This window comes from Chiloscyllium plagiosum, chromosome 11, assembly GCF_004010195.1.
Source record: "Chiloscyllium plagiosum isolate BGI_BamShark_2017 chromosome 11, ASM401019v2, whole genome shotgun sequence".
In the NCBI taxonomy this organism is placed as follows: Eukaryota; Metazoa; Chordata; class Chondrichthyes; order Orectolobiformes; family Hemiscylliidae; genus Chiloscyllium; species Chiloscyllium plagiosum.
This window is the reverse complement of record NC_057720.1, coordinates 65365844-65378332: the sequence shown is the minus strand read 5'-3', so window position 1 is coordinate 65378332 and position 12489 is coordinate 65365844. Positions and strand designations below refer to the sequence as shown.

The following is a 12489-nucleotide window of genomic DNA, read 5'->3' as shown; positions in this document are numbered from 1 at the left end:
CATGCATCTGGAATATCCACTCCTTCCTTCTAACTAATATATAGTTATCATTCTGCTAAAGAGAATGGATTTCAGTTCAACAACACCCCTAAAGAAAGACACCATCTGACAATATCGAGCTTCCTCAGCTATTATTTTAAATCTTTTGATCCGGAGGTAAAAGTGCCCCAGCTGAGCCAATGTGGTAAATAGAATGTGCGATGCTAAACAGTTGTACAAAAGCATCTTAACTGCATTAACTAAGAGGTTAATTCCAATTTTCCTGTTTAGTAAGTTTTGGAAGAGTGCCCATTCAGCCAATAACATTACCTCTTCTATGTAGCCTCCTCTACATGCGAAACTAAATACTGAGTTTATTTGGAAATAACTTACTGAATGGGATGCTGATAGCAGATAAAAACTTTTATTTTGGTATGTTTGGGTGTTGAACACGCAATTATTTAATGCTGATTTTCGACATCATCAGAGGGTTGGATATAATATCCTGAACAACACTTAAAAGGTAAAGGAGCAGTATGTGCAAAGCCAGAAAGACACAGAAATCTCCAATTTCTTTACCACCAGAAGACTTGGAGAAGTGAAGACAGGACTCTGCACCAAAAAATCAAAAATGGTAGGATGCACTTGTTTTTGGAATGAATTCTGTTGATTCATAGTGCAAAAAAGCATTACTATGAAATATTTTAAAACTTGAGTTTTTGTATATATGAAATATAAAATAAATAATGCATAAAATGGTCAAGAAAAGTAGAGCAACATGTGCAAATATGATCTGAATTTTTATTTCAGCTTTCATGATGAAATGTGATTATTGCCTTAAATTATGTCCTGCATTTATACGGCATTATTTAAACTTCTAGATGTCTCAAAACACTTTAGGTATTTTTGAAGTAATATAGAAATTACAGCATACAATTTGCATACAGCAAGCTCTTCCAAACAGCAACATGATAATGTTGATTGAGGGATAAATACCAGCCAGGATGTCAGGGATAATGGCCCTAATCTTCTTTGAAGTTGTACCATGGGACATTCATCTGTAAAAGGCATATGGAGCCTCAGTTTGACATCTTATCTGAAAGACTGCATCTCTGACATCATCCAAATCATCTCTGACAATGCAGTGCTTCCCAGGTACTATGAAATATCAATATTGATTCCCTGTTCAAGCCCGAACAATGAACCTAGAACCTTGTGACTTAGAAGCAAGACTGCTACCAACTGAGCCACTGCTGACACTGAGTATCAGATAGTATGTATATTACATGGACTTTGATAAGGAGTGCATTTCACTTGAGTAAAATTAGAGAGATGATGCTTTTGTTTTCTGCAGTAGCTGCAATCTGTTTGATACAATAACCCAATGATACTTGATAGCAGGAAAAGCACTGGAATCAGATGGAACAATCTTCCAGGGTTTTCATTGTTGCATCATCCCCTTGTAATTTTATTCACTTAATTGCCTTGAAAATGTTGTTGACCTTATTAACAGTTGCAAGATTATGTGTTTGATGTTCCTTGCTCCATTATTGCAGTGTGAGTGTTAGTTCATTCAAATTAAATTAGTTAATACCTCAGCAAAAGCACTAAGAATCAGTGTATCTTACATCCACAAGTATCACCTTAACTACTTTTTCTTCTTTTTAACTGCAGGCTTTTCTTAAAAGAAAAACAGCTTTCTGTTCCCGGTAAAATGTTGATCATTTTTGTAATATGATATGAAGGCCTGTGATAAATGTGAAAATTTTACACCAGGAATCAGGTTCTAACATTAGTGAAATTAGGTTTTTCTTTCAAGTACACATGGAGGAAGTTTTTTTTTCATTTTGTATTCTAACTTAATTTTCACAGGATAAGAATATAATGACATGTTTCTATTCCACAGGCATTTTGTATGGAAATCCATCATAGGCATAAGCACTGTCAGTCTTGTTTTTGGCTTTTAGTTGCCATCTGTGGTAAGTTTCTTCTCTTATGTTTTTATGATAATAGTGACATAATTTATTTGTAAATCCTTTTCAGTTGTGTCAGGAAAACTATGCAATTCATTTTAATATCATTTTCGTTTATTGCTGAACCACTGGAGAGAACATTGTAGGAAGATTAAAGAATGCCAACAGGCAGCTACAAAGTTCAGAGGGGAGTGCAGGAAACATGGTCACCATTTTAAGTCACATTAGTCCAGCTAACAGAATAAATAAAACTACAAGGAGAGCATTTGCCACCCCTCATGCAAAAATCACATGTACCCCATCTTGTCCCATAAAAAAAATTTGTGTGCAAGTGCTGTCAGTAGCTGAGTGACTAGGAGAAAGTGCAGACTGCAGATGCTAGAGATCAGAGTCAAAGAGTTTGGTGCTGGAAAAGCATAGCCAGTCAGGTAGCATCTGAGGAGCAGAAGTAGCTGAGTGACTGTCAGCAAGGAGAAAAGGTGAAGATTATACTCAGAATGTTTTTTAAAAATCTTCCCTTAATGGTCACTTTGAGAGCCGGGGAAGCAAACGACAGCAATGAGTTTCTTGGTGGTTGGCAGCATGCACTGTTGCACTGAGATTGCTTTCTCAGTCATTCTAATCAGATAGCCATCTGTTTTCCAGTCCCTTGGAAATCTATTTGTAAGAGGGGAGTTGTGTCTGTGGACGTGGTGAAGAATTCTGTCTTTGTGATATTGTTGGTCATCCAGAAAAGAGGGAGCTTCATGCTTGTTGTTTGTACGAATGAAGAGAGAGCCTTCCGTTTGTTAGAGTGACTGGCAATTACGGTGAAACGTGAAGTGAGATTAACAATAAATAGAATATGAGGAATCATAAACTTGGATTGGAAGTAATTTATATGTCTAAAGATACTAAATTCAGCTTATTCATCTTTTCCTGAAAGTGATATTTTGTGTGCATTAGTTTTTACAATATTGCAGAGTTTAATAATTTTGAATTTCAATAACCAGAGTCAAAATGACAGTATACATTTAAAGCAATTGTCAGTGCCAATAGCAAGACTGTCGGTTATAGTACTAGGCAATGATAGACTGGTTTATGAAGAGCTTACTATTACAGCAGAGAAAATAGTGGGCCGATCTTCTGGTATTGGATTAAGTGTTGCACTGAGGACCTTTCTAAAATCCTGGTATATCCTCCCACACAAAGAGGGAGACTTAGAGAAATGGTGGCTGGTAATATCACTGGACTAATCCAAAATCTCAGCCTAATGGTCTGGGGAGATGGATTCAAACTCTAGTAACTGGTGAGAATTAAATTAATAAATCTGAAATAGAAGACTTATCTCAGCAATGAAACAATCAAATCCTGTCAGGTCAGAACTTGCAAAGGCTGAGGAATTGATGTGTGATCCTGCCTCCTGCCTTATTATATCCTGTTGATTTCCAAAGTGAACATGTCTGACTAACTTGGTGCGTGATCCCATGAGCAATGAATTAAAGTTTAATTTCATGATGATTTGTGGTTGGGGATAGCTTCTGTGCTCCTTAATCATTTAGATTAGATTAGATTCCCTATAATGTGGAAACAGGCCCTTCGGCCCAACAAGTCCACACCGACCCTCCGAAGAGCAACCCGCCTAGACCCATTCCCCTACATTTACCCCTGACTAATGCACCTAACATAACGGGCAATTTAGCATGGCCAATTCACCTAACTGCACATCTTTTTGGACTGTGGGAGGAAACCGGAGCACCCGGAGGAAACCCACGCAGACATGGGGAGAATGTGTAAACTCCACACAGACAGTTGCCCGAGACAGGAATTGAACCCGGGTCCCTGGCGCTGTGAGGCAGCAGTGCTAACCACTTTGAAGAAGGCTGATCACTTGGAAAAAGAAATGATTAAAAGGCATTTATTAATATTTGGCATTAATAAAACACCTTTATCATAACGATAAACTTCCAAGTAAAGATGGTCAATGTGTCCATGGATTTACTGCTCTTGTCCTTCTATGGAATATAGACCAAAGTTTTGGAAGATACTGTTGAATGATCCTAAATGAGCTGTGCATCTTTTAGACACACTCTGCCACTGTGTATCATTGTTGAAGTGAGTGAATGGTGGTGTACAGGGTGCAAATAATTTGCAATATACTGGCTGGTGTCAAGTTTCTCAAGCATTACTGGAGCTGCACCCATCAAGGTAAGTGGAGAGTATTCTATTACATTCCTGATTTGTGCCTTGTCGATGGTGGACAAGAATTGGGGAGACATAAGATGGGTTATTCACTCCAAATTTCCCAGCCTCTGACCTGCTGTCAAAGCCAAAGTATTTATATGACTTATCCAGTTCAGTTTCTAGTCAATGGTAACCCCCAGAATGTTAATGTTGGGATAATTGGAACATGAGCTGAAATTTTCTAATTAACTGTATTTTATTACAGCAACCTGGATAACAGGATTATTTTGACATTAAAATACCATCTGTCCGAAAATCAAGGCCACTATTGCCCCACTTTTGTATCCAGTCTGTTTAATGATTGGATTTCAAATTTAATCTGAAAACTTTTCTCATATAATTAACACCCATTAACCACACTTCTAACATTATTTATGGTTCTTGCATAAATCTTCTTTCTTTCCACTGCATTGGAGAGAACTTATGGTCTTTAGACTTCTGGTAGTTACACTTAAGGCTGCTTCAGCAGGAGATGAACCATTGAGACATGGACTGGTCCAGCCAACCCATTCTCTCCCAATTTCCCACGAGATGGGTACTCTACGATTCTTGTTGAGAATTTCAATGAACAGCATTAGTGAGTAACAGTGACTATGTAGATTTAGAGGCAAATTCATAACGTTCTGTTTGAGCACGCCATTCAGCCGTTACAAGAAAGTCTATTGTCTTCCCAGAACTAGCAGCTTGGGAAGGGGTTCAGAGCTGCAACTACAGTTATTCAATAACAGATATGACATGGCCCGATGCCGGAAACTACTGCCAACATTTCTTCACTGACCTCGTTGCAATTCAGAACCACGAAGAAAGTGACCATCTGAATACAGTGATACCAAGGAACCCAACTGGATTGGAATAAGAAAGATTAATAATGTTTGGACCTGGGTTGGAACTAACAAAACATTGGATGAAGAGGCAGAAAACTGGGCTGCAGGTGAACCAACTCCTGGTGCTGAAGATTGTGTAGAAATTTATGTAAAGAGAACGACAGATGCAGGAAGGTGGAATAACGATCCCTGTAAAAAAATGAAGCGTGCATTATGTTATTTAGGTAAGATCAAACCTTATGCATTCATCAGAGCCTGCTGATGTCAATATTGAATTCACTCTAAAAATTAGGGAGATGTGAAGGAGTTCCTACTCTGTTGTCTGATAGGCAATTCATTTTCAACTTTAGTCTTCAAAGTTCTCTGTCTCTGACCCAGTTTGATTTGCCAATAATGATAAAGTCAAAGCTATTTAGAACATTCCTTTTCTCACGAAGCTTTATGACTGTGGTGTAAAGAAGGCACATGCCACATTCTAACTCACCGCTTTATTTAGCTGGAGAACTTCACTCAAACAGCAACTGCATTGCCTCACTTCATTGTGAACATTCAGTGGTTGCAGGTGTGCACCAGAGATACCTGGGTCACATTGCAACATTTATCAATAAGAAACGATGAGTCAGACAGGCACTATAGCACTGATTGGGTTTTTTTTGCTTTTCTTCCTTTGTCTATAATGGTGTGAAACACCAGCTTCAAATCCCCGCAACTTCTGCCCTCACACCTCATTCTCCTTCCTGCAATAATTTCCTGCATCAGTTTGTTGTAACATGATGACCACTTCCCATCTTAACTCACCTCTTTTAGGTTTCAGTGTCAGCTACAGATTTTGGTCCTAATGCAAAATCTTCCATTGAAATAGGTTTCATAATTTTAAAAGACTAAAATATCGCATTGCCAATTTTGCTGCTTACTAATGTCTGTTTAAATAAATAATGAACCAGAATCTGCAGCAGTAGTAACAGCAAGGCTGTCAGCCTCACTATGAGTGCTGAGTAAAACTGACAGCAGTAACTGGGATCAGAAATGTGGAAATCTGGAAGCCGTTGTCAGTGATCTTCTGCTCTTCCACAGTCAAAGCATGCGACATGGGAAAAACAATACACAGTAGACAATAGCTGCAGGAGTAGGCCATTCAGCCCTTCGAGCCTGCACCACCATTCAATATGATCATGGCTGATCATCCACAGTCAGTATCCTGTTCCTGCCTTATCCCCATAACGCTTGGTTCCACTATCTTTAAGAGCTCTATCCATCTCTTTCTTGAAAGTATCCAGAGACTTGGCCTCCACTGCCCTCTGGGGAGAGCATTCCATACACCCACCACTCTCTGGGTGAAGAGGTTTCTCCTCAACTCTGTTCTAAATAGCCTACACCTTATTTTTAAACTGTGTCCTTTGGTTCTGGACTCATCCATCAGCGGAAACATGCTTCCTGCCACCAGAGTGTCCAATCCTTTAATAATCTTACATGTCTCAATCTGATCCTCTCTCATCCTTCTAACCTCAAGTGTATACAAGCCCAGTTGCTCCAATCTTTCAACATATGATAGTCTCGCCATTCCGGGAATTGACCTCGTGAACCTACACTGTACTCTCTCAATAGCCAGAATGTCCTCCTCAAATTTGGAGACCAAAACTGCACACAACACCCCAGGTGCGGTCTCACCAGGGCCCTGTACAGTTGCAGAAGAACCTCTTTGCTCCTATACTCAATTTCTCTTGTTATGAAGGCCAGCATGCCATTAGCTTTCTTCACTGCCTGCTGTACCTGCATGCTTGCTTTCATTGACTGATGTACAAGAACACCCAGATCTCTTTGTACTTCCCCTTTATCTAACTTGACTCCATTGAGGTAGTAATTTGCCTTCCTGTTCTTGCCACCAAAGTGGATAACCATACGTTTATCCACATTAAACTGCATCTGCCATGCATCCGTCCACTCACCAAGCCTGTCCAAGTCACCCTGTATTCTCATAACATCCTCCTAACATTTGACCCTGCCACCCAGCTTTGTGTCATCAGCAAATTTGCTAATATTACTTTTAATACCATCATCTATATCATTAACATTTATTGTAAACCACTGCAGGCCCAGCACTGAACTTTGTGGTACCCCATTAGTCATTGCCTGCCATTCTGAAAGGGACCAGTTTATCACTTCTCTTTGCTTCCTGTCAGCCAGCCAATTTTCAATCGAAGTCAATATTTCGCCCCCAATTCCATGGGCCCTAATTTTGCTCACTAATCTCCTATGTAGGATGTTATCAAAGGTTTTCTGAAAGCCCAGGTACACTACATGCACTGGCTCTCCCTTGTCCATCTTCAAAGTTACATCCTCAAAAAATTCCAGAAGATCAGTCAAGCACGATTTCACCTTCATAAATCCACGCTGACTCTGACCTATCCTGTTACTGCTATCCAAATGAGTTGTAATTTCATCTTTTATATTCCAGCATCGCAGGCGGCATGGTGGCTCAGTGGTTAGCACTGCTGCCTCACAGCACTAGGGTCCCAGGTTCGATTCCAGCATCGGGCGCCTGTCTATGTGGAGTTTGCACATTCTCTCTGTGTCTGCATGGGTTTCCTCCAGGTGCTCTGGTTTCTCCCACAGACCAAAGATGTGCAGGTCAGGTGAATTGGCCATACTAAATTGCCCATAGTGTGAGGTACATTAGTCAGAGTGAAATGGGTCTGGGTGGGTTACTCTTCGGAGGGTCAGTGTGGACTGGTTGGACCAAAGGGCCTGTTTTCACACTGTAGGAAATCTAACCTAATCTTTCCCATCACTGACATCAGGCTAACTGGTCTATAATTCCCTGTCTTCTCTCTTCCTCCCTTCTTGAAATGTGGGACAACATTAGCCACCCTCCAATCCATAGGACCTGATCCTGAATCTATAGAACATTGGAAAATGGTCACCGACGCATCCACGATTTCTAGAGCCACCTCCTTCAGTACCCTGGGATGTAGACCATCAGGTCCCAGGGACTTATCAGCCTTCAGACCTAACAGTCTCTCCAACACCATTTCCTGCCTAATATAAATTCCCTTCAGTTCATCCATTACTCTGCGTCCTTCAGCCATCTGGGAGATTGCTTGTGTCTTCCCCAGTGAAGACAGATCCAAAGTACCTATTCAACCTTTCTGCCATTTCCTTGTTCCCCATAATAAATTCACCCGTTTCTGTCTTCAAGGGCCTAATTTTAATCTTAACCGTTTATTTTCTTTTCACATACCTAAAATGCTTTTACTATCCTCCTTTATATTTTTGCCTTCATACATCGTGTTTTCTCCGCGTATTGCCTTTTTAGTTATCCTCTGTTGCTCTTTAAATGTTTCCCAGTCCTCCAGCTTCCCGCTCATCTTTGTTATCTTATACTTCTTCTCTTTTATCTTTATACAGTCCTTAACATTCCTCATCAGCCACGACCATCCCTGCCTCCCCTTAGGATCTTTCTTCCTCTTTGGAATAAACTGATCCTGCACCTTCAGCATTATATCCAGAAACACCTGCCATTGTTGTTCCACTACCATCCCTGCTAGGGTATTGAACCATTGAACTCTGGCCAGCTCCTCTCTCATAGCTCCATAGTTTCCTTTGTTCAACTGCAATACTGACACTTCCGATTCTCCCTTTTCCCTCTCAAATTGCAGATTAAAACTTATCATATTATGGTCACTATCTCCTAATGGCTCCTTTACTTTGAGGTCCCTGATCAAATCTGATTCTGAATTGCCTTCTCCCTGGTCGGCTCCAATACCAGTTGTTCTAAGAATCCATCTTGGAGGCACGCCACAACCTCCCTTTCTTGGAGTCCAGTACCATCCTGATTCTCCCAGTCTACCTGCAAGTTGAAATCGCCCATGACAACTGTAGTAATACCTTTGTGACAGGCCAATTTCAACTCTTTATTCAACTTACACCCTAAATCCAGACTACTGTTTGGGAGCCTTTAGATAACTCCCATTAGGGTCTTTCTACCCTTAGAATTTCTCAGCTCTATCCATACTGACTCTACATCTCCTGGTTCTATGTCCTCCCCTCGCAAGGGACTGAATATCATTCCTCACCAACAGGGCTACCCCACCCGTTCTGCCCATCAGTCTGTCCTTTCGATGGCACGTATAGCCTTGAATATTAATTTCCCAGGCCCTGTCCACTTAAAGCCATGCCTCAGTTATCCCCATAACATCATACCTGCCAATTTCCAACTGAGCCTCAAGCTCATCCACCTTATTTCTTATGCTTTGTGAATTCATATATAATATTTTTAACTACTCCCCTCACCCTTCCTATCAATCCCTATTTCACTCGACCATACTGTATGATCCCTTCTTGAGTTTTCTGCTCCATTGATTCTATTGTCTTTCTTAACTTCTCTTATTCTCAGTTTCCCTTTAACTTCCTTCTTAAATTCCCAAATTGTTCGCCTCCCCCCACTTCTTAGTTAAAGCACACCTGTGTTGCAGTCGTATATCAGGATGAAGGGCTTATGCCCGAAATGTCAATTCTGCTGTTCCTCAGATGCTGCCTGACCTGCTGGGCTATTCTAATGTCACACCTTTTGACTCTGATCTCCAGTATCAACAGTCTTCACTTTCTCTCTGCTCTTCCACAGCTTACAATGTTGTAGTCTTCATAGATGGAATCTTCATAAAAGAATCACTAGCTAATTTCAACTATGTGCACACTATTCTCACCAAACAAATGAGTGAAAATGCAAAACCTGCTTCATTCACGAGTAACTACATTTTAATGATGTACTAAGTCATAAATATTTCTGCATAGCTGCTCTGGTCTATAAAAACTAACTTTAAATGTGTGCAGTAACAATCATTCAAAACTAAAGTTTTTTGAAAGTTTGCTCTGTTATTTACATTCTCCTTTAAGTCCACATTTATATGCCAATTATTTTTGAATCTTACATAATGATTTAAAGGTGATTTACATGCCAGTTTTTTTTTTGTTATCTGTTTTGCTGTCTGTGACAACTGATTGATAAGCAGACCTACTGTCTTTCCTTAGCTAGAAGCAACTGATCCCTCTGGGGAGTGTTAAACTGGAATTGATATTAGAAATTAGCAAATCTACCTTCTGGATCCCACTCATCTTTGTCAGCAGCTTTTGCAGAGGTCAGTAACAAGCAGAGTCTGTTTCTGTGTATTGGATCATTGGAATGCAGGGAACAGATTAGAAAAGTATATGGAATGAAGCAGCATGGACCTATAGAAGAGCTAACCACATTGCTGTCATTAATGGAAAATAAAGGCAAGAGTGCTTTATGGGTCAGTATTCCATCTTACCTGAATTTCCTCTGTCCTCTGTCACTGGGGATCGAATAAAAACTAGTACAGAAGAAAGAAAATCTGCCCATGATGTCCTTCAATTTGCACAACTCATAATTTGTAGCAGAAGCTCTTGTTAATCACTTGGTGTTCTCATTTCAGTAGGGAGTTCATGGCATGTGCGTTTAATAGAATGATGAGATTTAGCAACAACACCTTAAACCAGGTATCGATTGATTGTGAAAAATACACCCTCTGAAAACTAGCTCATCCTGCCAAACCTGGCTCTATGGTGCCAGTTCCTTCATCTGTTATGTGCAAATCATACAATCCCTACAGTGTGGAAACAGGCCATTTGGCCCAACTAGTCCACAGCAACCCTCTGAAGAGTAACCCATCCAGACCCATTCCCTACCCTATTACTCTACAGTTCCCCTGATTAATGCACCTCCACATCCCTGGGCAATTTAGCAAGGCCAATTCACCTAACCTGCACATCTTGACTGTAAGAGGAAACCCACACAGATACAGGAAGAACGTGCAAACTCCACATAGACAGTCGCCCGAGGCTGGAATCGAACGCAGATCCCTGGCACTGCAAGGCAGCAGTGCTAACTACTGAGCCACTGTGGAGTTTAACTTGGAGTTGTAGAATCATAGTGTGATACAGCTTGGAAATAGATCCTTTGGTCCAACCAGCCTATGCCTAACATATGTCCCAACTAAACTAGTCCCACCTCCCTGTTCCTATTCATGTACAGACTAAGTGTCTTTTAAACTGTGCCTGCAACTTCCACCCTCTGTGTAAACAATTTGCCCCTTATGTCTTTTTTAAACCTCTCTCCTCTCACCTTAATAAAATATGTCCCCATCCTAGGGAAAAGACACCTACCATTTACTCTATCCATACCAATCATGATTTTATGAACCTCTATAATGCCACCTCTCAATCTCCTGCATTCCAGTGAATAAAATCCTAGCCTATCCACCCTTTCTTAATAACTCAACCTTCCATACCTGGCAACTTCTTGGTAAATCTCTTCTGAAGCCTCTCCAGCTTAATAATGTCCTGTCTATAACTGGGTGACCAGAACTGGACACAGCATTCCAGAAGAGCCCCCACCAATGTCCTGAACAACCTCAACATGACTTTCCAACTCTTATACTCAAAGCAATGAAGGAAAGCATGCTATATGCCTTTTAAACCACCCTGTCTATATGCGACACAAACTTCAGAGAGGAATTATGTACCTGAATTCCTAGGTTCCTCTTTTCTATAACAGCACCCAAGGCCCTATCTTTAGTTGTATAAGTCCTGCCCCATTTGTTGTACCAAAACCTTGCAACCAAACTGAACTCCATCTGTCATTTTCAGCCCATTGACCCATTTGATCAAGATCCCTTTGTAATCTTAGGAAACCTCCTTCACTGTCTACTATGCCAGCAATTTTGGAGTCATCTGCAAACTTTCTAACCATGTCTTCTATATTCTCATCCAAATCATTTATATAAATGACAAACAGAAGAGAATCCAGAACCGATCCCTGTGGAACACTGCCGGTCACAGGTTTCCAGTTTGAAAAGCAACATGCTACCTCTTCTTTCTGTCTCTTGCCTTATGATTTGATGTCTCAGAAATAATACCTTTACATAAATATTTCTAAACTGCACAATCACCTACACCGCAGCACTGTTAGAACGATGCCTGAATGGAGAGAGATGACAGAGAAATAAAGAGATACTAAATCATAAATGAAATATTAAAAACATAAAAATGAGAGGGTGATTTCTGGAGCTTTTGATTAAATTAAAACAGCGATTGATTTTTCACATCTTTTCTGCTTCTGTTACCAGGATTGCCACTCTGGGAAAACCTAAATTTACAACAGGATGCACTGATTCAGCTGCTTTGAAAGATTTTAAAACATTTATTTTGTTCCTGGACAACAAGCATCATTTGCCACTTCAAGATTAATAAATGCAGCGATCGTGAATGGAATTGTTTACTTCAGTCAAACCAAATTCGGTGTCCACTTCCATTGCGTGTTAATCAAACTATGGTCACAAGTGCCACTTCAATTTCTTTTCATAATTTCAACCTTTTTTTTCAAGTTCTAACGAGTTACTGATTTAGGAAGTGACCTTTGGAAATTTAATGTCTTCTGGTATGAGCATGTTAATGGCACACTGTAAAATAACTTC

General features: G+C 40.2%; 1 long non-coding RNA gene across 1 annotated transcript; it reads left to right on the top strand.

The window, feature by feature from the left end:
• The first annotated feature begins 538 nt into the window (after window positions 1-538).
• On the top strand, window positions 539-10149 carry LOC122554488. The gene is made up of 4 exons (XR_006313006.1): window positions 539-613; window positions 1886-1958; window positions 4850-5223; window positions 10028-10149. It is a non-coding gene; the product is annotated as an uncharacterized LOC122554488 (long non-coding RNA).
• The last annotated feature ends 2340 nt before the right edge of the window (window positions 10150-12489 follow it).